The 27,324-nt window shown below is 45.3% G+C and overlaps 1 long non-coding RNA gene across 1 annotated transcript in view; it reads left to right on the top strand.

The window, feature by feature from the left end:
• LOC112543752 (uncharacterized) overlaps positions 1-26,897 on the top strand; it is a 231,378-nt gene extending 204,481 nt beyond the window's left edge. The window contains exons 2-4 of the long non-coding RNA XR_003086973.2: positions 20,726-20,786; positions 23,567-23,835; positions 26,365-26,897. This is a non-coding gene — a long non-coding RNA (uncharacterized LOC112543752). The remainder of the gene's footprint in view (positions 1-20,725; positions 20,787-23,566; positions 23,836-26,364) is intronic.
• Positions 26,898-27,324: the final 427 nt, after the last annotated feature.

The raw sequence follows: 27,324 nt of genomic DNA, 5'->3' as shown, positions 1-27,324 counted from the left end.
TATCTAGGGGTAAAGCTATGGGATGGGGATAAGGTATTTGGGGTACAGGAGGGGTTTCTGGGTTGGGGCCTCAGGGCTGGCACAGGGGATTGTCATGGCACAGGCTTACCTCTGGCGGCTCCCAGTCAGTGATGCAGTGGGATGGTAAGGCAGGCTTCTTGCCTGTCCTGGCACAGTGTAGAACACTGCATCCTGGAAGTGGCCAGCAGCAGGACCAGCTCCATAGGCTATTGGCTGGTTCTGGTTTGTCGCCAGGCAATGCCAAGCAAAAATGGACACAGCTCATTTTGGGCTTCTTTTGAAATGTGATTGGCTTCATTTTGGGGCTTGTTTGACTTTTTTATCTTGTGAGAGTCGGCTACTAACCTCCAGCTAGGAGCTGGACCTGCTGCTGGACACTTCCAAGGCACAATGCAGTCCGCAGTGCCAGGACAGGCAGGATCCTGGCCTTAGCACCCCGGCTGCTCACCTTGTCACCCTACAGCAGTGTTTCTTAAACTTTTTAAGACCAAGGAACACCAAACAATAATTTTTTTTATGAGAAACACCAAAGATTTTTTTGTTGAGCAAAAAAAAGGGGGGGAGGGGAGTTACTGAGGAAAAAAAAAAAGGTTGCCTTCCCTTTAAAGGTGGCCATTTTGAACTCTGTTGTTCTCTGCGGCACACCTCCAACTGCCCTACAGTTTAAGAAAGACTGCCCCACAGCAAGGCGACCTAGTGCCTGTCTTTCCCTGACCCAGTAATGGGTTGTGACCTGTACTCTGAAAATCACTGCTCTAGTGCAGTGGGCAGTGTGGGACAGTGTCCAAAGTGTGATGCACTTCAGCCAGTGAATAACCCATGGAGAACCAGAGGCAACTCGGCACAACTTAGAGTAGCCTCTGGGCTGCCCTCGCCTGCATCAGATGGAGTTACAAAATCAGGGATTTGTAACTGACTCCCTGACAGACCTCACACACTGCTGCATTCAATTGGCCACAGCTGAAAATCTTCTCCAAAGTATCCAAGCCTGGAAATATTGCAGATTGTGAATGACCAAAAGATCTAACCTAATTCAGCCATAATATTTGGGGTGAGAGGATGGAGGAGAACAGTGGAGAGAAAAAGACTTTTGCTGTCATTTGACATGTCAGCCATAGAACCATAGAAGTATCGGGCTGGAAGGGACCTGGAGAAGTCCTCTAGTCCAGTGCCCTGCATTCAAGTCAGGATGATGTAATAACTAGACCATTCCTGCAGGTGTTTGTATAATCCGTTCTTAAAAGCGTACAGTGATGGAGAGTCAACATTTATACATGGTACCTGCTAGAACACGCTCCCCTAATCATCTCGATGAGAGTTCCTCATGATATATTCAAGACACTACATGGCTAGCTTAGCAAGGCTTTTGATGCTCTCTCAACTGAACTTTTCATAAACAACCAAGGACATATAGCTTATGTATACCCATCTTATAGTAGGTGTGTCTATCAGTCAGGGCTGACAACAGAATTTCCAGGTCCCTGAGGAAGGTGGGGGGGACTGTCTCTGGGCCCCGCAAAGGGGAGGGGCCTCAGGTAGAAGGGCAAGGCTAAGGGCTAGCCTCTCCCAGGGAGTCCTTCAGTTCTGCTCAGCCTGTGACAGCTGGGGTTCTGACCACTGCGACTGCTGTGAGCCCTGGGCCCTTTTGAATCACTGAGCCATGGGGCAGCTGCCCTTTTTGCCACTTCCCTCCTCCGTTAGCAGCTCTGCTTTCAATGATTCTCAGTCAATCTGGAAGGGTATATCAGGATCTCTCAGTGTATGTTTACACTTTCAAGAGAGGGATGCAAATGAACGGGGCTCGACAAATAAGGCAAACTACTCACCCATGGCGAGTAGATTGCAACCCGGAAGAGCCAGGTTTGGGCGATCTGCGCATACGCAGAACGATCTGTGCATGCGCAGATTGCTGGACAGCGCGGCTGGCGAGCGGGGCTCGCCGCGGTTCAGCGAGCCCTGCAAATGAAGGCATTTGAAATTGCAAATGAAGCCGGGATTTAACTATCTGGTGCTTCATTTGCATATTCGCATTACGGTGTTATTTCGAAATAGCGCTATTTTGAAATAAAAGACGCTAAGACGCAGTTATTTTGAGAGAAAACCCTTCTCTCGAAATAACCCTTATTCATCATACAATAAGATTTACCAGTTATTTTGAGAGAAAGGTTTTCTCTCAAAATAACTGCATCTTAACAGCGTATGTTATTTCAAAATAGCGCTATTTTGAAATAGTGCCATAATGTGAATATGGAAATGAAGCATGAGATATTTAAATCCCATCGTCTTTTGCAATTTCAAATACCTTCATTTGCATCCCTCTCTCGCAAGAGCGTGCAAGTGTAGACATGCCCTCAGCGATCTGTCCTGGGTCTAAAATTCCATTCAATATTTTCCTAAATGATTTGGATAATGGTGTAGAGCAGTGTTTGGAGGTTTTTTAAGAACTGGTTAGATAAACACCTGTCAGGGATGGCCTAGATAATACTTAGTCCTGCTTCTCAGCAGGGTATTACACTAGATTGATGGATCACTTCCAGTTCTACATTTCTATGATTCCACTTGGACTGTGGTTAACTTTTTCACTGTTAAGACCAAGGACAGATGTGCTAATAGACATCTTAATAGTTGGACAATTGTGCCATGATTTAAATTCATTGTGTGCTCAAAACTGTCATTGTCTTTCATAATAGTTTCCATTTATGCAATATATTGGCACTTCATTTGTTTATAACATAGGAGGCCTGAGACTCAAAGGCAGCCATTTAAAAATAATTTGTCTGTAAAATAGATGTTTACTTTAAGCAGTGAAGAATCACAATGAGGGAAAAAGAAGGGCACCAATAGTACAAACAAACACACACAGCTTGCAAGCCAACCAGAATTAACATTGTAGGCCAATGTACCAACACAACCGGAAACCATCATTATATACAGAGAAAATTGTGAATTTGTGTGTCATTGAAGGCTGTGAATTTTTCCAATAAATCACCATTAAATACCTGTGCCAAACAGCTTTGGGTTACACTGGGAAGCTTTGCAGTGTTATGTCAACCAATAATAAAATATATTTCTCATGTGGGTGCTGTTTCACTTATTTGACTACACCGGGTGTGTCAGTTAAGCTAATTTAAATATTCACTGTTACACTGTGGGTATTTATAGCTTCTAATATCACCGTTTTTGTAGTGTTCTTCACTTCACTTCTGCCCTTATCACATTATTCTATTAATTCTACTAATGCAGATTTAAGCCTGATTTATCCTAGTAACATTTAGGTCAGGATCAAAGATGTGGGGAGGCAAAGTGGCATCTTTGTGGCTGGGAGGGGTGTCTTAGCTCCTGAACTCCTGGTGTACATTAGGACAGTTCCTCAAGCTGCCCTAAGTTACATCTGACTATGACCACAAGAAGCTCTTTGGCAGCTGGGAATAGCAGAAGTAGAGAGGTGCTCTGCTGATTGCATACAGAATGTTGGTTGTGTTCCACCTGATTTGGGGGGCAATTGCCAGATGTCTATTAAAACTGATATCATGGTCCTTTTGTGCAACCAATGTGATGTAAAAGAGCCCCATCTGCACCAGTGGTCCCTGTAAGCTGTGCACTTGTGCAGCTACTCAGGAAAGATTCAAGTGCTGCCCAGCTGATGAGCGCAGTGGCCACAGCTAGGTTTTGTATTTCTAGTGGTGGTGCACATTCACATATGCCTCAGTGCACATAAACATGTATTCCACATGTGGATGGCAAAAATCCACACATGGATGGAGAAGATTACAGGGAACATTGGTCTGCACCTTGTACTTTCATGTTATATGATGGGAAGTGTTGCAGTGGTAGAAAGAGTAAGGGTACAAAGGTCAAAGACTGGCTTAAAATTTCCTTGAAACTAGGTCACAGGAAAGAATAGTCAGCAGTCCCATAAACACATGTTTAACCCATTTGTTTCTCCAGCTTGCAACACGTCTTCAAGCACTAGGAACATCAGTGTTGATAGCAATCGGTTAAAAAAAAACCTCTTGCCATTTGCGCCGATTGTACTGATTTGCAGAGGCTTGGAAAAATAAATCCTTTCTGGATGGAACAAAAGGAAACGTTATTGTAGCAGATCTGGATGCTGATTACTCTGTCTTTCAGTGATAAGGGTTAACCAATTTAGTAAGCTGGGTCTGACACAGCTTTTCAGAATAAGTCTTTCAGTGCTTTAGGACTAAATGCTTTGCTCAGATTCTGGGAACTCAAAAGATTGATTTTGTTTGCCTTTTGATTAAGAGAACAGGATTTGGACATGAAAATCCAATTAGATGATTGTTTGGGGAGGAGAAGGGGGAAAGAAAGAGATGAAGTCGACAATGGCATACAAATCTCCTGCTAACATACTCAGCTCCAAAATCTGGACTACATTTCCATTGGCTTCAATTACTTGTAAAGCGATTGTTCTTTTCTGAGGATTCATTTAAAGAAATAACATCAATTCAAAGCTTTAGGATTACCAGGGACTAATATGGACAACTTAAAATAATTAAAAATATATAAGAGCCTTAAAGTGAAAGAAGACACTGTTTTTTGGTATCTTCTGTATTTCCTGGGAGGTCACACAAGTATTTTTTGTGCATTGAGTTTTGTTGTCAATAAACCAAGTCACAAACCCCACCTGTCTGTCATTCACAAAATTAGATGTTATCTGCCAGCAGAATCATAAGCTGTATTGGGAGTTTATCCGAGAAGCAGACTGTAATGTCTAACTACACTGATCAAAACACTCACTTTCCAGGTAAAAGAATATTTGAGGCAGCTGTTCCCCTATTATATTGGAGATAATTATAATGTCACAGCAGTTGAATATAAACCTTTTCACACATCTTGTTCACCTATATATAGATTGCTATCCAGCTGCAGACATTGTAGGGAATACAAAATGTATGCAGTACTAAGGAACAAGACAGACAACAAAAGAAAGGACTTTCCCTGTGGTACAGATTAGTGACCCAGTTATTCTGGTCTAACCTATCACTAACAATGGCCTGTACACAATGTTTCAGAGGAGGTACATTAAATCATGCAGTAGGGAATTATGGGCTAACTTGCTCCAAAGTAGTTCCTTTCTAAGATGCACTAGTCAGAAGTTGTTTCTATCCTTAAACATGATGACTAATGTTCCTCCCAAAACTCTTTTTGGGTATGTCTACACTACCCCGCTAGTTCGAACTAGCGGGTAATGTAGGCACACCGCACTTGCAAATGAAGCCCGGGATTTGAATTTCCCGGGCTTCATTTGCATAAGCAGGGCGCCGCCATTTTTAAAACCCCACTTGTTCGAATCCCGTGCAGCGCGGCTACACGGGGCACGAACTAGGTAGTTCGAACTAGGTAATTCGAACTAGTGGGAGGCTAGCCCTTCCCAGCTTGCCCTGTTGGCCACTCTGGCCAACACCAGGCAAACTCTACTGCCCCCCTCCCGGCCCTGGAGCCCTTAAAGGGCCACGGGCTGGCTACACAGTTTGTGCCAGTTGCAAGGCTGCCAGTACCCGTGCCAGCACACCCAGCAGCTGACACCCATGAGCCAGCCACCCGATGACACCCAGCCCTCCCCCTCTTCCCGGGACCAGCCTGGCGGCTCCCAGGACCCTGCCTGGGGCCGCAAGAGGCGGGCGCCCGCGTGGTCTAGTGCGGAGATCGTGGACCTCATCGAGGTTTGGGGGGAAGCCTCCAATGCCCATGATCTCCACACTAGCCACAGGAACGCGGCAGTCTATGGCCGCATGTCTGCCAGCCTGGCCTCCAGGGGCCACCAGCGCAGCTGGGAGCAGGTGCGCTGGAAAATAAAGGACCTGCGGCAGTCCTACTCCCGGGCCTGCCTGCCAGGGGCCGACCCGGAGGCGTGCCCCCACTTTCAGGCTCTGGACCGCCTCCTGGGGGCTCATGCCGTCCCTGCCCCCCGGGACGTGATAGACCCCGGGGCAGAGGGACCGCTCCAAGAGACGGAGGAGGAGGAGGAGGAGGAGGAGGGCTCCGAGAGCCAGGAGCCTGCCGGCAGCCTGCCCAGGACCCGGGACCCCCGAGTCACCCCACAGAGCCGCTCACCTGTGTCGTCAGAGGCCAGGGAGGCATCCACCTGTAAGTACCATCATGCTCCCCTTATGTGTACGGGGGGCTGGGGTGAGAGGGAGCCCCGGGACTGTGCGCCTGGGCCTTGCCCACCACGGAGCAGCAGCCGGGGATCCTGCAGGGGCCCTGGCCTTGCAGAGGGGAGCTGGGTTTCACACACCTGGGCCCCTGGGGTAATTGACCGCTGTTCTTGTTTCACCACAGCCACAGCACCTGGGACTGCAGGGCGCACCACCCCGCCTGCAGCAGCCGCCCGCGCCCGGGCAAGCAGGAGAGCAAGGAACCACCCCTGCTTCCCCTCCTGCTCCCGCTCCTGCTTCCTCCACACCCCCCGTCCCTCCTGCCCCACCCTCCACAACCATTCCCCACCAACGCCCCCGGACCCGCAGTGTTGCGAGACAGGAGAGGCAGCCGGACCCCCACACCTGAGCTTTCCTTTCCCTTCCTCCCTTCCCTCCCTTCCCTCCTCTTCCAGCTCCCTCGTCCCAGGTTTCCCCCTCCCCTCTCCCACCTCCTTCCTCCCTCCCTCCCCCCTCCCCAGTTATGTAAAATAAAAAGACGTTTTTGTTTGAAAAACAGGTGTCTTTATTTGACAGTAGGTAGGGAGGGGAAAGGGGAAGGGGGTAGGGTGGAAGAAGGCCCCAGTGGGGTATGCAGGGAGAGGTCAGTCCTCCTTTTTCACCAGGAAGCTCTCCCGCAGGGCTTCCCGGATCCGGACGGCCCCCCGCTGGGCTTCCCGGATGGCGGCGGTGCGGGGCTGACCGTAGTGTCCAGCCATGCGGTCAGCCTCAGCCATCCAGGCTGTCAGGAAAGCCTCCCCCTTTCTCTCACATAAATTGTGGAGCACACAACATGCTGCCACCACGGGAGGGATGTTGTGCTTGGCCAGGTCCAGACGGGTGAGGAGGCATCGAAAGCGGGCTTTCAGTCGCCCGAAGTCCCCTCCACCATGATGCGGGCCCTGGTCAGCCTGGCATTGAAGGCCTGGCGGGAGGGATTGAGGTGCCCCATGTAGGGCTTCATGAGCCACGGCTGCAGTGGGTAGGCGGCATCCCCCACCAGGCACACGGGCATGTCCACGTCCCCGACCATGATGTGGCGGTCGGGGAAGAAGGTCCCGTCCTGCAGCCGCTGGCACACGGAGGAGTTGCGGTACACCCGGGCGTCATGTGCTTTGCCAGACCAGCCCACATTAATGTCTGTGAACTGTTCCCGGTGGTCACACACGGCCTGCAGGAGGATGGAGAAGTACCCCTTGCAGTTGACGTACCGGGACGCTTGGTGTTCCGGGGCACGGATGGGGATGTGCGTCCCGTTGATGGCCCCCCCGCAGTTGGGGAAGCCGAGGGCGCCGAATCCCCGGATGACGGCGTCCGGTTCGGCGAGGCGGACCACCCTGCGGAGCAGCACCCGGTTGATGGCCTTGACCACCTGCGGAGAGAGACACAGCAAAGCGCCAATCAGTGGGGCGCCCGGGTGGCTGGGAGCATTCGTGTCCTGGTAGTGCCCCGCGCCCCACTCCCGGAAGCAACCCCCCTGGCGGTGTGTAGTACAGCCGGGACAGACCGACCCCTCCGGCGCGGGGCGCTTTCGCCTCCTCCCGCCCCCCCTTTGTCCCTGGGGCGGCCCATCCCCTCCCTGCAGCCTCCCTCCCCCCCCCGGCGCAGTGGCCGACGAATGCCATACCTGCATGAGCACCGCTCCGACGGTGGATCTCCCCACGCTGAACTGGTTCCCGACGGATCGGTAGCTGTCCGGTGTGGAGAGCTTCCAGAGGGCGATGGCCACACGCTTCTGGAGGGGGATGGCGGGCCTCATGCGAGTGTCCCTTCTGCGCAGAGCAGGGGCGAGCCACTCGCAGAGCTCCAGGAAGGTGTCCCTCCTCATCCTGAAGTTCTGGGTCCACTGTCGGTCTTCCCAGCGCTCCAGGATGATGCGGTCCCACCAGTCACTGCTGGTGTCCAGACGCCAGATGCGGCGGGGCACACCGGTGCCGGGGCGCTGCCGCGGCTCCTCCACGGCCCCCAGGGCAGACAGGCGGAGAGGCAGGGGGCTGACGTGCACCAGGTGGTGCCAGGCAGCCTCGAGCCATTGCTGGCAGGCTTGCAGCAGCAAATCCAGAAAGTGCACCAGAAGGTGCAGGGCAAGCTCTGGCTCCATGTTGCCACTTGCGGCGGCGTCCCCCAAGGGAAGCACCGACACAGACGGGCACAGAGACCAACGCTTTGCTGTCCCTCGGTGAGGTTGGCAAGTAAGCAGGAAAAGCTGAGAACCGGCTGTCCAGTGGGGTCCCTTTAAGCACGAGCCTCAGATAGCCTCAGACAGCAGCCACACAACGCAACTACTGCCCTGATGCCCTGCCAGAACCAGTTTCAGCCGTCCTTAAATGCGCCCCTGCATCCAATCAGTGTGGACGCGCTAGTTCGACTTAGCAAAACGCTAATTCGAACTAGTTTTTAGTTCTAGATGCGTTAGTTCGAATTAGCTTAGATCGAATTAACTAATTCGAACTAAGTTAGTTCGAATTAGCGCTGTAGTGTAGACGTACCCGGGAGGAATTGAGAAGAGGATGCAAGGCTTAATGCTGTAACATGGGGGACAAAGTAATATACATGATTATAAACTGTGCTTGGAACAGGTTACTGACACGGTAAGTAAAATGAGTTAGGGAGACTTTTTTTCATTATAACAAGTATGTACAGTGCCTAACACAGTGGAGTCACAATTCCTGACTAGAGTTTATAGGTGCTAATGCAATACAAATAAATAATAATGATAATGAAATACCAGTTGAGTATAATGCAGACGGATGATGATGTGGTTCTACCTTCAGACCATGCCTAGGGCTCCCAAACATCTGTGCGAGGCTGCTGAAGAGTTGTGACAAGGCCAACTTGTGATGGAAGGGAGTTCATGGCGTGGTGCAGTAGGAAGCAACTGTACACCCTTGCTACTGAGCATAGCCAGGAACCAGCTAACACTAGAGCACTGGCTGAGCGGGAACAGGGTGAGATAGTTGACTAAGCAACTATATGACTTTGACAAGTGCAGGATCATTTTACAGCAGTCGGGTTGATTTGGGCAATTCCGGGCCACATGGCTTATTTCAGTATCAGATAAATATGTTGAAACAACAGAGAATTATAAAACACCCAGATGAACACGATGGGAGAAGGACTAAGCAGCACAGCCTCTGCCAAGGACCCAGACAGGAAGTTTTATGTAGAAGAGGTGGCCGTGCTTTTGTAGAGGGGGTGTCCTGTTCAGAGCTGGTGTCAGATGTGGGCAAGCCAGGCGATTACCTGGGACCACCATTTTCAAGGGGCCACTGACAGAGCAAGTCTTGGGGCAGGCCGTGACCGCATTTCGGCCTGACCTCCCTAATCCTCAGGTTTCTATGGTCACTCCCTCCCTGTTTTTTTTCCCCCGGGTGTTTTTTTTGGGGTGGGGGGATGGTCGCCTGGGATCACCAATTGGTTAGGACCAGCTCTGGTCCTGTTTAACTGCATAACCAGCCAAGGTGCCACCATACTGAAAGGAAGCCAGTGGACTTCAGGAGAAGGATCCTTGATACCTTAGAGGATTCTGACAAGATCAAAGAGTTCACTAGGCCCTGATCTACACTAGGGAGTTGTTTCAAAATAACTCTTCTTAATTCAAAATAACAAGTGGTGCATCGAAACTACCAAGCCCGTTCTTTCGAAATAATGGGCTGGTTATTTTGAAATAATAACTCCTGCTTGCCATGAGGAATAATACCTATTTCGAAATAGTTACTTCAAAATAGCATTAGTGTGATGCTCCACTGCTGCTATTTTGAAATAACTACTCCCCAGAGTCATTCAAAGTGCTTCCTTGGGCTCTAAGTCAAGGCAGCGTGTTCACATTAAGGGAGCCTGCCAGGGGGGGGGGGGGGGGGAGGGGAGAAGGAAACTGACGCAGGAAAAAGTGTACAAATGTGTATTTTATTATTGTAACGAGATCTTGGAATCTTTCTTGTCGCTGAGTAAATTGTGTTTAGAATTCTGTGCTAAGTCTGTCTGTTCACTTTCATTGTCACTTGCCCCTGAAAAGGTAAGCTATACACCCAGAGGGTATGTCTAGACTGCATCCCTTTGTCAGCTGAGGGATGCAGATTAGGCAGGTCGACATTGCAAATGAGGCAGGGATTTAAATAACCCGTGCCTAATATGCATAAAAATGGACACCGCGTTTTACCAACTCAGCACTTTGTCAGCAAAAAGAGGCAGTCTAGAGGGGGATCTGTCGAGAAAGAAAGCCTTTTTCGACAGATCCCTTATGCCTCCTGCTTAAGCTACAAGGGATCTGATGGGTCAATATTTCTGCCAGGGGTGGGGTCTGTTAGGAGACATGTCTCAAGAAGGTAGCTAGAGAGAATATCTGCATGCCAATTGTGTGCCTAGAGATCCCAAGCCTGGGGGCAGTACCTGGATTCTCCTCAGACTCAAGACAAGAGGCTTCAGTGTGAACATTGGTGAAGTGATGGAGCCTGGGAGCTCAGCTCTACCTGGGCCCCTAGAAGTAGCGATGCCCTCAAAGCACACGGACCTCAGGAAGGTGGGCACCAAAGACAATACCCAGGGAGTATCCAGTCAGATGGAACTCTGCTAAGGCAATAATATATTGTATGTCCATGATTTTCTTGTGTTCACTGGATTTTTCACATCATCTCTTATCTGGGGAATTCTAAACATGATAAACAAGGAAATGGTCAAGGCCAAATGTAAGCATCAGCTGCTATCTTGGATTTTCAACATTTGGTTCATTAGAGTCATACACTTATCAACATATTATAAACTTTGTAAACACTGCAGTCCAGAAATTGGAACTTACTACACAGCCTTTACTCTTTGTGAGCATAACCTAGTTGCTAGTGACTAGTGGGTGTTGCAATTTCCTACATCAGCCACTGATATCGGTGAGCATGTTAAAAAACATTAATAATTTAAACTTTCTTTGCAATAGTTTCCATTGCTGGGTTTGTGTAGAAGCCAGTTTTTAAAAATTAATCTCAGCTGGTTTGGTCTGCTGAAACATGTTACTCCCACTCGATCCTGTTATAGCCTATGAGATTACCCATTGTCCCATCTAGGAACATTGTTGTGCCATTCAGTAGGAGGTGAGGCAGTGTAGTGAGTCGCCTGGGTATGTTCGGGTATGTCTACACTACCCCGCTAGTTCGAACTAGCGGGGTAATGTAGGCATACCGCACTTGCAAATGAAGCCCGGGATTTGAATTTCCTCATTCCACGAGGAGTAACGGTAGTTCGAACTAGGAAGCCTAGTTCGAACTACCTAGTTCGTGCCGCGTGTAGCCGCGCGGCACAGGGTTCGAACGAGCGGGGATTTAAAAATGGCGGAGCCCCGCTTATGCAAATGAAGCCCGGGAAATTCAAATCCCGGGCTTCATTTGCAAGTGCGGTATGCCTACATTACCCCGCTAGTGCGAACTAGGAGGGTAGTGTAGACATACCCTTCAAGATTCATTCTGTTGAAATCACTGGGCTTTGTTTTCATTAAATCATAGAATCATAGGGTTGGAAGAGACCGCAACAGGTCATCAAGTTTGAGCCCCTACCCAAAGCAGGATCAATCCCAACTAAATCATCCCAGCCAGAGCTTTGTTAAGCCGGGACTTAAAAACCTTTAGGGATAGACACTCCACCACCTCCCTAGGTAACCCATTCCAGTGCTTCACCACCCTCCTATTAAAATAGATTTTCCTAATATCCAACCTAAACCTCCCCCACTGCAACTTGAGACCATTGCTCCTTGTTTTATCATCTGTCACTACACAGAACAGCCTCTCCCCAATCCCTTTGGGACCCCATCTTCAGACAGTTAAAGGCTGCTATCAAATACCCCCTCACTCTTCTCTTCTGTAGATTTTTAGTTCCTCTAGTCAAAATACTGAACACACTTATGCTACACAGAACTTACCAGAGGTAGCTTCGATTAAGCCACTGATTTCTAGAAGCCAGGAATGGATGATGGGAGGTATCACTCCAGGATTGCCTGTTCTGGTCATTCCCTCTGAAGCACCTGGCATTGGTCACTGTCCAAAAACAGCTTACTGAGTTGGAGAGACCATTGTTCTAACCTATTGTGCCATTTCTATGCTCTGGCATCGGAGATTCCTCATCTCAGCAACATCATTGATCTGTTGTGGGGATTAAAGCAATCCACTGAACCTTTCTCTCATTTTATGAGATAAGAATTATAATACTTTGCAATACCTATCACACATACAGAGGTTATCAGCATTGATCAGTTAACAAATCCTTCCTTTATTCATGCATAGTTCTGCCCCTCGGCAGAGAAAGAGAGAGAATGAACCACACCTGAAAAACATTAATCATAGTGCTTGGTGTTACTACTGGAAGGCACTCAAATCTGCTGAAAATGAGGCAGCATAAGAACCTCTGCTGGATAGAATAGATGTGCTCAGTATTGTTGAATCTGCTGAAACTGTGGACCAGATAGCGTCCGCAATGAAAGAAGGTGTAAAGGAGAAATCCTTCCCATGCTACACATCCTGAAGCTGCAATTCTTTTTCAGTAGATGAAAATCAGTTATCCAAAATAAGTGTGGGAAGGTGGGGAATATGATGACGGTTGAGACCCACCAGGGCTAGTGTATGGGCTGGAATAATGACCATATTTATTCCATGCTACTCACAGTGTTAAAACCAGTGAAGAAATATGCATTTGAAGGCTGCTGATTTTTAGGCAGTCTTCTTCCTAGTTTGGGTTCACAGTAAAGCCAAGAGAGAGAGAACTGGGACCCAACAGCTTGTAGGCTTCTGCCAACCCACTTCTCTGAGTATCAGGCCAATCTCCCAGCAAAGGGGTGATGATGCTGTGGGCAAAAGAGGGAAGCATGAGAGGCAAGTATGGGATAAATCCTTTGCAGAATTGACAAAAAGCACTGTGGGGCTACGTGTAGACTGCAGGCTTCTTTCAGAAGAAGCTTTTCTGGAAGAGATTTGTGCATAGCAAAAGTGTAAGGAAAAAGTGACGTGCTTTTTCGAAAGATAGTGTCCACATTGCTTGGATGTTTTCTCGCATTTCAGTTGTGATTACTGTGGATGGAGTGGCCACCAGGGGACCTGTGCTTTTTCCTGGAGGCCTCTTCTTTCAAAGAAACACTCTCTTCTGTGTCCACAAATTCCTTTTTCCAAAAAAAGCTTCTTCCTTGAAGAATGAGGTTTAACCACCACCCAAAAAAACCCACTGTTCTTTCAACTTTCTGTTGAAAGAACTCAGTAGCAGTGTGGACATAAGTATTGTTTTTCTGGAAAAACAGCCGTTTTCCAGAAAAACTCTGCAGTGTAGACATGCTCTCGCAGTGGAGCTCCATAACCACAGAGCCTGTGGTCCCTGCCTCTGTACCACCTTACCAGAGGCCAGCACAGAATCCTGTTATGTAGGACGCAGCTTCAGAGCACGCCTGGGCCTCCTCCCTTCACCCCCACCCCTGCCACACCTTACATCCTGCTGCTGCAAGACCTGGGAATGCTTTGGAAGAGCCCTCTGATCTTGGATTCATTTCACCCACCAAACATAATCAGAGGGAAGTAATGGTGGCCTTTTGACTACTACTCGGGTATGGGATGTATGACCACAGTCCAATATAATGCAATCGGCTCAGTGAATTCTGTGCTACGCTTGTCCTGTCCTGATCGGTGGTAGCCAGCATGTGAAGAGCAGTTCTGTGGCAGCTCAAAGGTTTGTCTCTCTCACCAACAGACATCAATCCAATAAGAGATATTAGCTCACCCACCTTGTCTCATTCCACACAACCCCAACTCAGCCCCTGGGAGCAGTCCAGTACCAGGGAAATAAAAGTCTTGTTGGAACCCTTCTGACCCATCTACGTTCTGTGGTTCTTTCTCGTTCTGCTGCAGTCACCACAAGATCTCACTGCCAGCAAAAGTGTGCCACTCTGTCTGGCTCTCAGGTTTAACATCCCAGTGCCCTGCTCTCTGGTCTACCCTCCATAGCCAACTCCATCTTATTGCACCACTCACACAGCTTTTTTCTCCTTCCTGGCCCTGATCCTGTGGGACATCAGGTTATACATCCCATTCCTGTTCTCTGGAGGTTATCAGTCCTCTGCCATCTGGAGGCTGACCTATGGGTTAACACCAGACCCAGTAATGAGATAGTAGGTTTATACTACTTATAACTTTAGCATCCCCTGAAAGGGTCTGTACCCCACCCCCAAGATCTTTTAGGCACAAAACAGGCTTTGCTGCCATCAGAAAATATTTGAATTAACTGGGTTCCCTTTGAGCGGGGTGAATTATGGATTTTTGGGTTCTCTAGCAAGTCAGAAAAAAATCACTTGAGGTAAGTCAAACAAAAAAAATGAAACTACTCAAAACATTTGGAAAATAGTAAAGTGATAAACAGACATTATTTCAATTGAACTTGAAAGTTTTGTTTGACCTGGAACTAAATGTTTCCTTTAGACTTTGATCATTTTAAAAATTAAATGTAAAAAAATATTTCATTTTCAGAATTTTATTTATTTATAACCAAAATAATTCAGCAAAATTGTTGTGCTTTCAAGGAATACTTCAGTGAATATTGACCATTTAAAAATTTTTGGTTGAAAAATTTCACCCAGCTCTAGTCTTCTATGCAATTAATAGGGTACATTATATTTGAAAAGCCCTCTCTTATTTTTCTGTTGTCAGCTCTGCATTGATCATGTCCTGTTTTAGCAGGTATAGGTTTTCTCTTTTCCTGTGCCATCTGTTATGTGACTCAATAATCCACCCGTCAGTGTTCAAAAAGATTGCAAATCTTTAACCTTTTGTTATTTACGTCAGCTATAACTGCCATTGACTACGCGTTCTCTTCTGCATATTTACCTCACAACCACCATGCTAATTGATCCAAATAGTTTTTCACATTTTCTTTAAGCAGCAGCAGTTCATTTCTACAATTCTCCATATTTCAAAAAGCCTAGAAAGGATAAGGAAAGGCATCTTCTCATTTGCTGTGCATACAGGACGGACAGTGCTGATATATTAGGGAACACAATTATTGACTCTTTTCTTAAATAGTTTACCAAACTGAAAGAAATGCCAGGTTTTCTATCACCACTCTTCTATTTAATAGGGTGCAACTGTTATTTAGTGTCTTGCTTATTATTATTCATTATTATTAAACAGATAATATGAAAGAAAATAAAAATCATGTCCACACTTACAGCCATTAGAATAATTAATGCCAGTACAATAACAAATGGTCAAGGAGGCCAATATACTTGCCAGGACCCTATGCAAGGTATGGGGTGGAGGTGGCTCCATGCTCCTAGAAGGGGCAAGGCATTGGATAGAAGGGGAGGGGCTGGAAGCAGCTGGTCCTCAGCTCCACCAAGAGTGTTCTGTGCAGTGCTCTGGTGGCAATTTAAAGGACCTATGGTTCCACTCACTGCTGCTTCTGGTAACGGTGGTGGAGGCTGGGATTTATAGGTCCTTTTGAATCGTTGGGCCCTGGGGCAACTGCCCCCCATGCTTCTGCCTGTCAGTGGACCTGGTTACGGTCAACACATTACTGTGGAATTTTAACAGTCGAGATTGTTAGAACATTAGGATGGCTGGAATTAGTAGATTAAAAATAATTCTAGGTCATTACATTTTGCACATTTGCTATTTTTCCAAGTTGTACATTTCCCCATAGCAGGTACGTCCTTATATTGTTATACCATCAAAGAAGAGCAGGACTGGAAGGGACCTGAGTCTAATCCTGTCCCCTACATTCAAAGTACTCATCTTCCAATAACCCAGAGTGACTATAAATGGATTTCATTACCTGAAAGGTGTAGTTTATAGGATCTAGTAATATCCCTTTAAATAGTTTGTAAGCTTGCCAATGCACCCCCCCATACAGAGTATTTGCAAAAAATGCTATAAACCACACTGGGCAAACTGCCAGGCAATCTTCTCATCTGAGGTTTCATCATTAACTCCGAGTAACATGATGAACATAGATGAATGTTATGGTGATTTGGTTTTTAATCTGACTTGTCATGTCCTGAATGATTTTTTTTTAATTCTCAGAGTCGCCCTGTATCCAGAACTACAGTACCATTACAGTTCCTTTAAATCACTGCTGGAGGGCCATGGGGCACACTCCAGGCAGCACTGAAGGCAGCCTATCCCCAGCTCCACCCCTTCTGGGGTACAGAGCAGCCCTCCCTCCTGTCCTCCGCCTTGCCTGGGAGCCTGGTGAGGCTGTTGACCCCGCTGGATCATCCTGGTTGTATGCATGTATAATTTTTGTAGAGGAAGTTAAGAATATTGACCTGTGTATCTGTATGATACATTTGCTGCTTTGGGTTACACCCATTGCTTCAGGGACTATGATGAAAAAGCCAGCACTGATGGCCCATTAGCAAAAGACAACTGTAAAAGAGTTTAGTCTTCCTGTGAGCATGTGGGACAGCCTGTGAAGAATGGCTATACAGGGGCTCTACACAAACACATGACTTTGTCACCTAATGCTGGAACCCATCTTGAATTCTGTATTTTTGCATGAGGGGGTTCGGCAATCAAAGATTTCTTGCCTTATGGAAATCCTATAGAAGGCGGGGAAGAAAGCAATGATTGCCTTCAGCTGGCTTTCACCTCTGCCTCCATACCCCAAATGGATACTTGAAAAAACTTGAGAACAAAAGACTGAACTGGGGGAGGGAAGAGCAGCTCTCCCAGGATGGAACAATTATTTTGGCTTATCAAAGAATATTCCTAGAACAATATTTAGGGTGAGAAATATTAGCTGTGGCCCATTTCTGTAATGTACTAAGGATAATAAGCATGTTTTCTTTATTTACTGCAGTGACTTTCTTTGTTCTGTTGTTGGGGTATGTCTAGACTACATGGCTCCATCGACGGAGCCATGTAGATGAGTTTACTAGACATAGGAAAATGAAGCGGCGATTTAAATAATTGCCATTTCATTTACATCAAAATGGCCACCGCGCTGTGCCGATCAGCTGTTTGGTGGCACAACAGGGCAATCTGGACGCACCGTGGTCGACAAGGGAAGCCTTTGTCGACTGCTCCAGTATGCCTCATGAAATGAGGTTTACTAGAGCGGTCGACAAAGACTTCCTTTGTTGACCGCGGCGTGTCCAGATTGACCCACTGTGCCACCAAACAGCTGATCAGCACAGCACGGTGGCCATTTTGATGTAAATGAAATGGCAATTATTTAAATCGCTGCTTCATTTTCCTATGTCTAGTAAACTCATCTACATGGCTCCGTCGATGGAGACATTATTCTAGACATACCCTCGGTTACCACTTATAACCACTTATAAACTATCTTCAACCTTTCAGTAATTAACTTTTCTTCTTTACAGCCCTGTTTATGCAAATTCTGACTGGATGGAGTAAGAAGTGGTGCATACCTTCCTTCACTTTGAGGAAGGAGGCAAACTTCATTTAATTTTGGGTGTGTACCCCAAGGAGGGGGATGAACATTGGGGTGCTGGAGTAAATCCTAAAATGAGTCTTACCAGAGGTAATATGTGCACTTACCTGTGGGTTTTGTTAGAAGAGGCTGGAGAACCTGGCTTAGTAAAACCAGGTAACAGGGGGTCCAGGCTGTCAGAGAAGGAGGGCTTAGTGGTATCTAAGCACCTCAGGTTACATCCCAGAGGTCCTGACCTGTCACAATTAGTTTATATGGATATTGTGGAGGTGACATTCTAAACTTCAGAGACTTCTTGGGGAGGGGACTGACTGTATTGCTCTATGTGTAGGTTTTGATTTGAATACATCTGTGAAATCTGACCTGACACCACAATAGCTAATTTTTTTTTTTTGGTATAATTTTCAGTGGAAAAAATTGTAAAGGAAAGAGAATTAATGACATTCAGAACATTCAAAATATGTGATTAGGGGTTGATTCTAGAAATGGTTTGAAATGAGGGAGCAGGGCCATAACAAGGGTGGAACAAGAAGGGCACTCACTCCGGGAACATCATAATTAGGGGCACAAAGACGCAGTAAGTAAAAATAATAAGCTGCAAAAGTAAAGAGCGCGATATGTGCTAAACTAAGCAGAGGGGATGCATAATTAATATTTTGCCCTGGGTGCAAAAATATCTAGTTACAACGTTGTGCGGGAGGAAGCTTAAATTAGTTCATCTGTCACTTAATGCAGGGATTTTCAAACTTTTTGAGGTAAGCCACTCTTTTGAGTTATAATTTTTGGTTGTGTCCCCCAAGACAGATAAAAATAGGCACAATATCTACCGTTCTCCCCTTGCATTCAAGGTGGGGGAAGGCACATGCAACCGTCTCTGGGGAGGGGGCCAGGACTGTGCAGGAAGGCTGCTGGGAGTATAAATTGGTATGACTACAATCGATATCAACACTGACCCACACAATAGGTGGCCTGCTGAGGTGAGTCAGGTGGTGGAGATGACTCAGGGCTAGCCTGAACTACCTGGCATTGCTGCTATCCCCAGAATATTCTTCTGCCTCCCTGCCCTCAGTGAGATACACTCCACAGTTTGAAAATTTCTGGCTTTGTGTTTACCTATCTGAACAAATAGACTGTGGCAAGCTAAGGTATGAATCTACCCCTCATTAGCCTGTTGCAATCTTACTATCCCTGTGGACCCTTCTGATGAGCATTAACAGTTCAATTTTGTGCATTGAGCTAGTCCAGTTAATATGGGTCAGCAGGGTGCAAACAGTGCGTAGCAGGGTCACAGCCCAGTTTGCTCTCAGCTAATTTTTCAGGCAGACACATTCTAGATCTCCACATCTTTTTTTTTTTTCCAAAATAAATGAAGTAAACTGTTTCTTCCTTCGTCAAGCTTTGGCATATCTGTGATTTGTTACATTCAGAGCTTGCTGATTTTGGACAATTTGCTTTTTCTGAAAAGAACTTTGTTAGAATCCAACAATATGGTTAAGATTAGTGCTTTCATGAGATGCAGAATAAATCCACGACCCGCTTACATGTTTTTGATTTAAGCATCCATGGTGCAGTAGGCTTTTCTACAAGTAATTCCTTTATTCATTAGTGAGCAGAATCCAGACTGATTGTATTTCAGGAGAGCACAACCGCCATGTGCTAGATAATTTCACTACTTTACTCCTGTATTGAATCTTTACTGGTCCATTAGCAAAGATGAATTTCACTCAGCCGTGTTAGAATGCAAGTAACTTTTGAGCCCCATGCAAAGATTCGCAAGATTAAATTCTATGTGAAACACATGAAAATAGCTAGATGAATGCAAAATTATGATGTGTGTTCCAAGATGCAGGGTGGGATTTTCAAACCAGCCTAAAGGAATTAGGGGAAAAACATCCACTAGATTCTGGTGGGATTTTGGAACTTAAGTCTTGGAAAATCTTAGTCATGGTGTATACATACTACTATGGGCTAAATTCTGATCCTTTTACTCAGGTTGAATGGGACTGTAAGGGTGTGTCTACACAGCAGGACTTAACCTGAAATAAGCTATGCAAATTGAGCTATGTCAATTGAATATCTTATTTTGAAATAGCTTATTTTAAAATAGGGAGTGTCTACACAGCACTTATTTTGAAGTGGAGCATTCTTCCTCAAACTTCCCTTATTCCTCATACAATGAGGGTTACAGGAGTCAGAGTAAGAAGTCCTCCAGCTTGACAATATTTTGACACTATTTTGAAATAACTGCCTGCTGTGTAGACGCAGACCAAGGATAGGTCTACACTACAGAGTTTTGTCAGAAAAACGGCTGTTTTTTCAAGAAAACCTGAGTTACATCCACACAGCAATCACGTTCTTCTGAAAGTAAATTGAAAGTACAGAGGGGATTTTCTGGCATTGGTAATCCTCTTTCTATGAGGAAGAAGCCTTTTTCCGAAACAGCTCATTCGGAAAAAGGCATGTGTGGACGGGGAAGAGGGAGTTCTTTCTAAAGAAGAGGAAAGAGGTAAAAGCACAAGTGCCCTGGTGGCCACCCCATCCATAGTAATCACAGCTTAAATGTGAGAGAGCATCCATTCAGTGTGGATGCTATTATTCAAAAAAGCAGATAGTTTTTTCAATGCACTTTGGCAGTGTGGATGCTCTCTTTTGGAAGAAGTTTTTTCGGAAGATCTCTTCTGAAAAAAGGTTCTTCTGAAAGAAGCCTGCAGTCTAGACATAGTCTAAGTTATTTCAGAATAGCACTAGTCACTTTGAAATAGTGTTGCAGTGTAGATGTACCTTTAGGATGCCAGAATATGGCCATGTGTGAAGAATTTGTTTCTGAATACAAGGTTTTGAATCGTGTTCTGCCAGTGCCCCTTCAGATTCAACCCAGATCACCTTGTCACTGGGTTTACTCAGCATGCAGAATGGGAGGGACCTCCACAGGGATACTTTAGTTTCTTTCAACATGTGCATTTTTTTCTACCCTATGACATACAAATACAGTAACTGAGGGATGTTTAAACAGTGATTTCAGCGCCAAACAACGGTGCCTATTTGCTTAATCAAGATTCTGTGAGGTTACAATTGTCCATCAAAGTTGACCTCTATTAATACAGCTCTCTTGATTTCTCATCTTCCTTTGACAGACAAATCTTCAGTTCTCCTTCATGGAGTGGTGTGTTTAGGTTCCCATGCTGCACCACAGAGGTTAGTGGAGTTTTGCTTTTGATTTTGCCAGGCATAGAACTGAGTCCTATAAATGGGATTTCTTTGTTTTGACTCTTCTTGAAATGACTCTTAAAGGTCTGCATTGGTTTCTTGAAAGTGATGCTAATCTTTATATCCAATATATTTATGTAGAATGCAAACATTGGGGCCTCAGGGGGTCATATCTCAGCTGCTTTGAAATTATGAGCTGCATTTCCTTGTTTATACTCTGCAGCTAATGCGGGGTGGAAGAGTGACAACTTGAACCACATTTCTGCACCCCTGATCTCTAGCAGCATCAACATTCCAAGGGTATGTCTAGACTACATGGCTCTGTTGCCAGAGCCATGTAGATTAGTTTACTAGACATACCCAAATGAAGCAGCGATTTAAATAATCGCCGCTTCATTTAAATTCAAATGGCTGCTGCGCTGAGCCGATCAGCTGTTTGTTGGCTCAGCACACTATTCAGGACGCTCCGTGGTCGACATCAAAGGCATTTGTCGACCGCTCCATTTTGCCTCGTGGGATGAGGTTTACCGGGGCGGTTGACAGATGCCTTTGATGTTGACCACAGAGTGTCTGGACTAGCGTGCTGAGCTGACAAACAGCTGATCGGCTCAGCGCGGCAGCCATTTAAATTTAAATGAAGCGGCGATTATTTAAATTGCCGCTTCATTTGGGTATGTCTAGTAAACTAATCTACATGGCTCTGGCGACAGAGCCATGTAGTCTAGACATACCCCAATACTGTATGATATGCTGGCTGCAGCCAGCAATGACACCCAGCATGTGTATTTCACCTGTCATAGAGCTCTTCCTTCTCTACCCTAGCAGCTCTTCCTTCCCCCACGGCAGATAGATATCCAGTTGCTTTCCATTGCCTTAGCAGGTGCTAAGATTTGAACCCAGAGTATAGAAATTGAGTTGAATGTCACTAATTAAGCAGTTATGAACAAATAGTATGTTTTGTACTTACGCTTTTTAACATAAGCATATTAGTCATTTTCTGCCATGATAGTACATGGGGGTTGAGATAATTCCTCAGCAACCCTTCAGATCTGTGATTGTTGGGGAAGCTGAAATCATTTCAGTAGATGTTCAGAAAATACTGTGTAGGAAAGTCTAACTCTGAGCTAAATTCATGGCTTATCTATGCTGGGAAGCTAATTTGGATGGGTGTGAATTTGGAGTGGAACTCCTCATTAATGGCCTGTATGGATGCTCTTATTCTGGAGTAAGAGTCTTTTTTTCCCCTCTGAATGAGCTTAATCCCTTCCAGAGTGGATTGGGAATAGTTAATCAGAAATAACTTCCTGTGTAGACTAGCCCTTAATTACTTAGAAAAGACCTTTAGGTTAAAATCTATTAAAAACCTTGCATGGCACAAGGTCTATTATTTTCTTACTAACAGTTCAATGCCTGTATCATTTCTGGCATCTTTCTCAAGGTTCAATGTCTTATCTCATTACGCATACATAGCCCATACTTACAATTGCATCTCTATTGTAACATATTTAATTAAGTTCATTATCCTTTCTAACTGTATAACAGTTCTCTGTTTTAATTTGCATGGGGCATATCAAATGATATTGGCCCATTTCAAAGGATTCTTTAGATCCTCTGAAAAGGAGAAACCTTTTAAGTTAAAAAATATACACATTAAAACTTTGCAAAATGGATACATTCTCGGCTGAGGTCTGAGCAAACATCTTTTTTAGAATAAGCTCTATTAGCATTTTAATAACATTCTCGCTCCAGGAAGTCTTTGTTTCATTGGCTGAATACAGCAAAATATCCTACCATAAAAAATTTAAGTTAACTCACATTTACTTATCAAATTCAATGAATATCAGATAGCAAGTTCTGGTCATGATCCAGCAATAAATACCTAACAATATACAAAAAAAATGTACAAATGGACTAATATCAAATGTTCACTTTCTTCTTCTATATAAATTATGGGTGCTGATAAATACTGGTAGTTAAGATTTCTGTGGTGTAATTCCACAGACAGTAATAGGAGATATTCAATGCTCTCATTAGATATGATAAGACATTTTTTTGCAGGGGGGAGGGCGTTCTGTAGAAGTTAGACTTTTACTTGAAAAAATGAGAATTTTGAAACCCCCAAACTTCCAAAATCCTAAAAGTTGTGCCTAAAACTGTCAAAATTTCAAAAAAAATGTTGAAAAATAAAAAATTGTCAAGAAAAGCATACAAATTTCCATGAAAACTTTTGTTTACTTAAAAATCTAATTTTTCATTGAAAAACGGTAGATGGACATTTTTTCTATCCCAGCTCATGCTGAACTTTAAGTATGGACACAATCCGAATGGCTCCTGATTTCATGAAAGTGAAGCATGTTCTTAAATGCTTGCTGAACTGGGGCCTATAGGTTATTTTTAAAATTCACATATCAGGGTATGTCTATACTATGAGAATAGGTCGAATGTATTAAGGTTGATTTTTAGCATCTGTAAAGTCAAAGGTGAATGTCCTCATTGCACGCATGAGGTCGATGGAGTGCATTCCCATTATGGTGGGTGTCTGTGACTCGGACAGCAATGCACTGTGGGTAGCTATCCCACAGTTCCTGCTGTTCCTTTGCATCTGGATTAGGCTTTCAATGCCTGATGGGACAAAAACATTCCAGCGGGTGGTTCTGGGTGCATGTTGTCAGTATCCCGTAATGCACTTATCTGCTCCCCTTTCCCCCCACTTGAAAGCAATAGAAAATAATTTTTACATGCCTTTTTTCCCCTGGTTATCTGTGCAGATGCCATAGCAAGACAAGCATGAAACTCATTCTGCTTCAACCTGCTGGGACAAGTATTGCTAACACCTCATGCATTACGCTGTGTTAAGTCCAGAGCCTAGCCAGGAACTGCCAGAGTGAGGAAGAATGTGAGGAGGCCACATACACAGATGTGCATGAGACTACTGTGTGAAGCAATTGGCATATGCTTGTAGCAGTCGGTCTGGTTGATGCAATGGAATGCTGATTCTGGTCCTGTGAGACAAGCACAGACTGGTGGGACCTCATAGGTATGTAACTATGGGACAGTGAGCAAAACCTTTGCATGCGTAAGGCTTCTTTCATGGAAGGGATTAAGCTAATTTGAAAAAAAAAAAAAAGAATCTTACTCAAGAATAAGAGCAACCATACAGGCCATTAATCAGGAGTTCTACTTCAAATTCACAGCTATCCAAATTAGCTTCCCAGCATAGGTAAGCCATGAATTTAGCTCAGAGTTAAGTTGCTTTCCCTCACCCTGAATCACTGCAATACTAGAATGAGACCTGCTCTGTCAGTTCAGAAGAGAGTGGCAATAGCTCTGCAGAAGCTTGCAATACCAGACAATTACCAGTCAGCTGGGAATCAATTTGGAATGAGTAAATCTATATTGGGACCTGCTGTGACCCAAGTAGCCAGGGCAATCAATACCCTGCTGCTAGGAAGGATGGCAACTCCGGGAAACGTGCAGGACATGGTGGGTAACTTTGCCATGATGGGGTTCCCTATCTGTGGTGGGGCAATAGATGAGGCACTGCAAATCAGAGAGGCTTTGTGAATGAGCAGACAGTAATATGACAGCCATGTATGTTGCTCTTAACAAAGTGACCCCTGCATTAAATGTACTGGCTTGTAGGCCCCCTCCCTCCATGTATGACACAACAATAAAGATCCTCTTGTTCAGAAATCATGTGTTTTTATTTAGGAAATGCAGGGAGCAGAGACAGAAAAGGAGGTTGGGGTGTGAGCACGGAGGGGTGGAGGGTACAAGGGGCTTTTCCTAAGATCCCCCTATTCAGCAACCACAACGGTGGGAATGGCAGCCTTCTGTTCCACGAGACATCCCTGGGACATGAGTGCAAGGTTGCTCTTGACCCCCTCTTTCCCCTGCCCTCCTCATTCTAGGACTCCTGAGAAGGGAGGCAATGGAAGCTGGTGAGGAGGGCAGATGGTTCCGCGTATGGTGCAGGGGGACTCTGTGCCTCTACCTGGTGCCTCAGCAGCTCAATTTGCTGCCCCACAAGCCTCAAAATCTCATCCTGGGTCTTGGATTCATGTTCCCTGCACACTGTCCTCTCCTCATGCTTTGTTCGTGGCACCTGCTGTGTCGTTCTCCTCCATGCATTTAATTGCGCCCTGTCAGTGCGGGCGGATCGCATTTGCTCATTAAACATGTCATTCTGAGAACCGTTTTTTCACCTTCTGATCTGTCAGTGCTGAAGAGCTAGAGGAGCCAGGAGAGGGGGGAAGAGACTCACTGTTATATCTGCTGTAATGAAAAAAGTGAAGGGCAGACTTTAGAAAAGATGCAGTGTAGAACATAGAAGCAGATCTTTTACCATGAAAGAACCTCTGTCCTACACAGATCTGCATGGTGCAGCTGGACATTTTGGTTGTAGGCAACAGACTGGACCTCTTGCTCTTTTGCTTCTACTTTGTAAGCCCATGTGATGCAGTGGCTGCAAACTGCAGCTCTCATGACTAGGAGTCCTATTCCAAACTACCTAGTTCGAGCCGCGCTGCACGGGGTTCAAACCAGCGGGGTTTTAAAAATGGCAGCTCCCTGCTTATGCAAATGAAGCCCGGGAAATTCAAATCCCGGGCTTCATTTGCAAGTGCGGTATGCCTACATTACCCTCCTAGTTCGAACTAGGAGGGTAGTGTAGACATACCCTTAAAGACTTCCTGGGACAGTAGGACTCATGAAGAACGCAAACATGAGAGTCATGTACATTCATCACAGGAGGGAGCTGAAAGCACCGTTGATTTGGAAGGAAATCGTGCAGACCTAAATCATGATGGTAAGCAAATGTTGAGAAACATTTTATCACCTGAAGATCCCTTTTCTCCAGGTCCATTCACCAGTCTTGTGATCTGACCAAGATAAGCATTAGTAATAGAGGTATTGCATATGAAAGGACAATGCATCCAAATTTAATGTGTCTCAGAACAGTAGGTCATTTTTCCTCTCCACATCTCTAATTTCCTTTTAACTGGGTAAAAAAAATTGCTTTCATATAGTAAATGTAAGACTCCTCTTCCCCAGCTTTAATTCTCCAAGCTCATAATCCTAGAGTGGAATACATTTATACATGACTAGAAAATTAAAACAGAAAATTCCTAAAAACCATCAAAGTAACAAGCTATGCTTTGCAAAAATGACAAATAATTTTGTGCTAGTGAAACATGGTAACAACTTTACAAGCTAAGCAATAAAAAATGCATTTTTATTGCTGAAGTACATTATAACCCTCATTTGAGAGGAATTTCAGGCTGGTTTGAAATCACTCAGTGCATATGTTATAGAAAGTCTAGAGGCATTTTGTTCTTTATTAATGAAGCATGAAGAGAATGGCACTGAGAATATTTTTTTTATAAGTTGAGGCTTCAACTTTCTCATATGTACATTACACATTGAGTCATTACTAACGAGATTTCCATAAATTAAAAGGCCCAAGTGGGGCAATCATGTGATTGGCTGATGGACATTGAAATAATGGTGTAACTATGATTCTTTCAGTCATGGCCACTAATGTTTGGTGCACACTTTTCTCTGACAGGTTTATGAAAAGGGGAGGAGACTTGCAAACCTGGACATGACTGGCTTGATTTCAGTATTTGAACAGAGAATGATAGAAAATCCATTGTGTTTAAAAAAAAAACCCAGCAAACAGCATTTTATCACCGTTCTCTGGGTGTTCAGAAGGCCGAAGACACTGGCATACCATTAAGGCAGACAATGGTTGTTTACCTGGTGTTGTGGCAAATCTGTACGGCACCATGCTTGAGGTCATACAAAAAAGAAGTGATCTACTGTGCTATGAATGGGTGTCAGAAGGCCTGCTGTCTGACTACTACACAGAACATGAGGACAATCCGGAACATTCTGTGATGTGCACTAACCTGAAACTGCTCTCTGTCCCCAGGCATTGTGGGTCTGTGGGCTACTGAAGTCCCAATAGTTGACGTGGACTTAGGAGACTATAGCATACACTGCAATTTCAGTGCTATAGGTGTGCTTATATGCAATAAAGAATTTACTTTGCAGGACTAAACTTTGTGTGCTCACTGGAATCCAGAAGAGTTTTGCCATTGATTTCAAAGGAGTTACAGCAGGGGGCCAGATCCAGCCCGCCTAAGGGTGTGTCTAGACTACCTAGTTTTGTCGACAAAAGTGGACTTTTGTCGACAAAACTATACCAGCGTCCACACTACCGCTGAGTTCTGTCGACATAACGTCGACAGAACTCAGCAGTTTTATCGACGCTGGTATACCTCATTTTACGAGGCATAACACCTTCTGTCGACAGAAGGTGTTATTGCCTGTAACATTGCGTCCAGACTACGGAGTTCTGTCGACAAAGCAGCTTGCTTTGTCGACAGAACTCAATGTGTCTGGACGCTCTTTGTTGACAGAAGTTTTGACGACAGTATCTGTCGACAAAACTTCCGTCGACAAAACGCGGTAGTCTAGACGTACCCTAAGGCTTTAATCCGGTCCACGTGGCTGTTCCAGGCCC

This window comes from Pelodiscus sinensis, chromosome 16 (assembly GCF_049634645.1).
Source record: "Pelodiscus sinensis isolate JC-2024 chromosome 16, ASM4963464v1, whole genome shotgun sequence".
NCBI classification, from domain to species: Eukaryota; Metazoa; Chordata; order Testudines; family Trionychidae; genus Pelodiscus; species Pelodiscus sinensis.
This window is presented reverse-complemented; position numbering and strand designations above follow the sequence as displayed.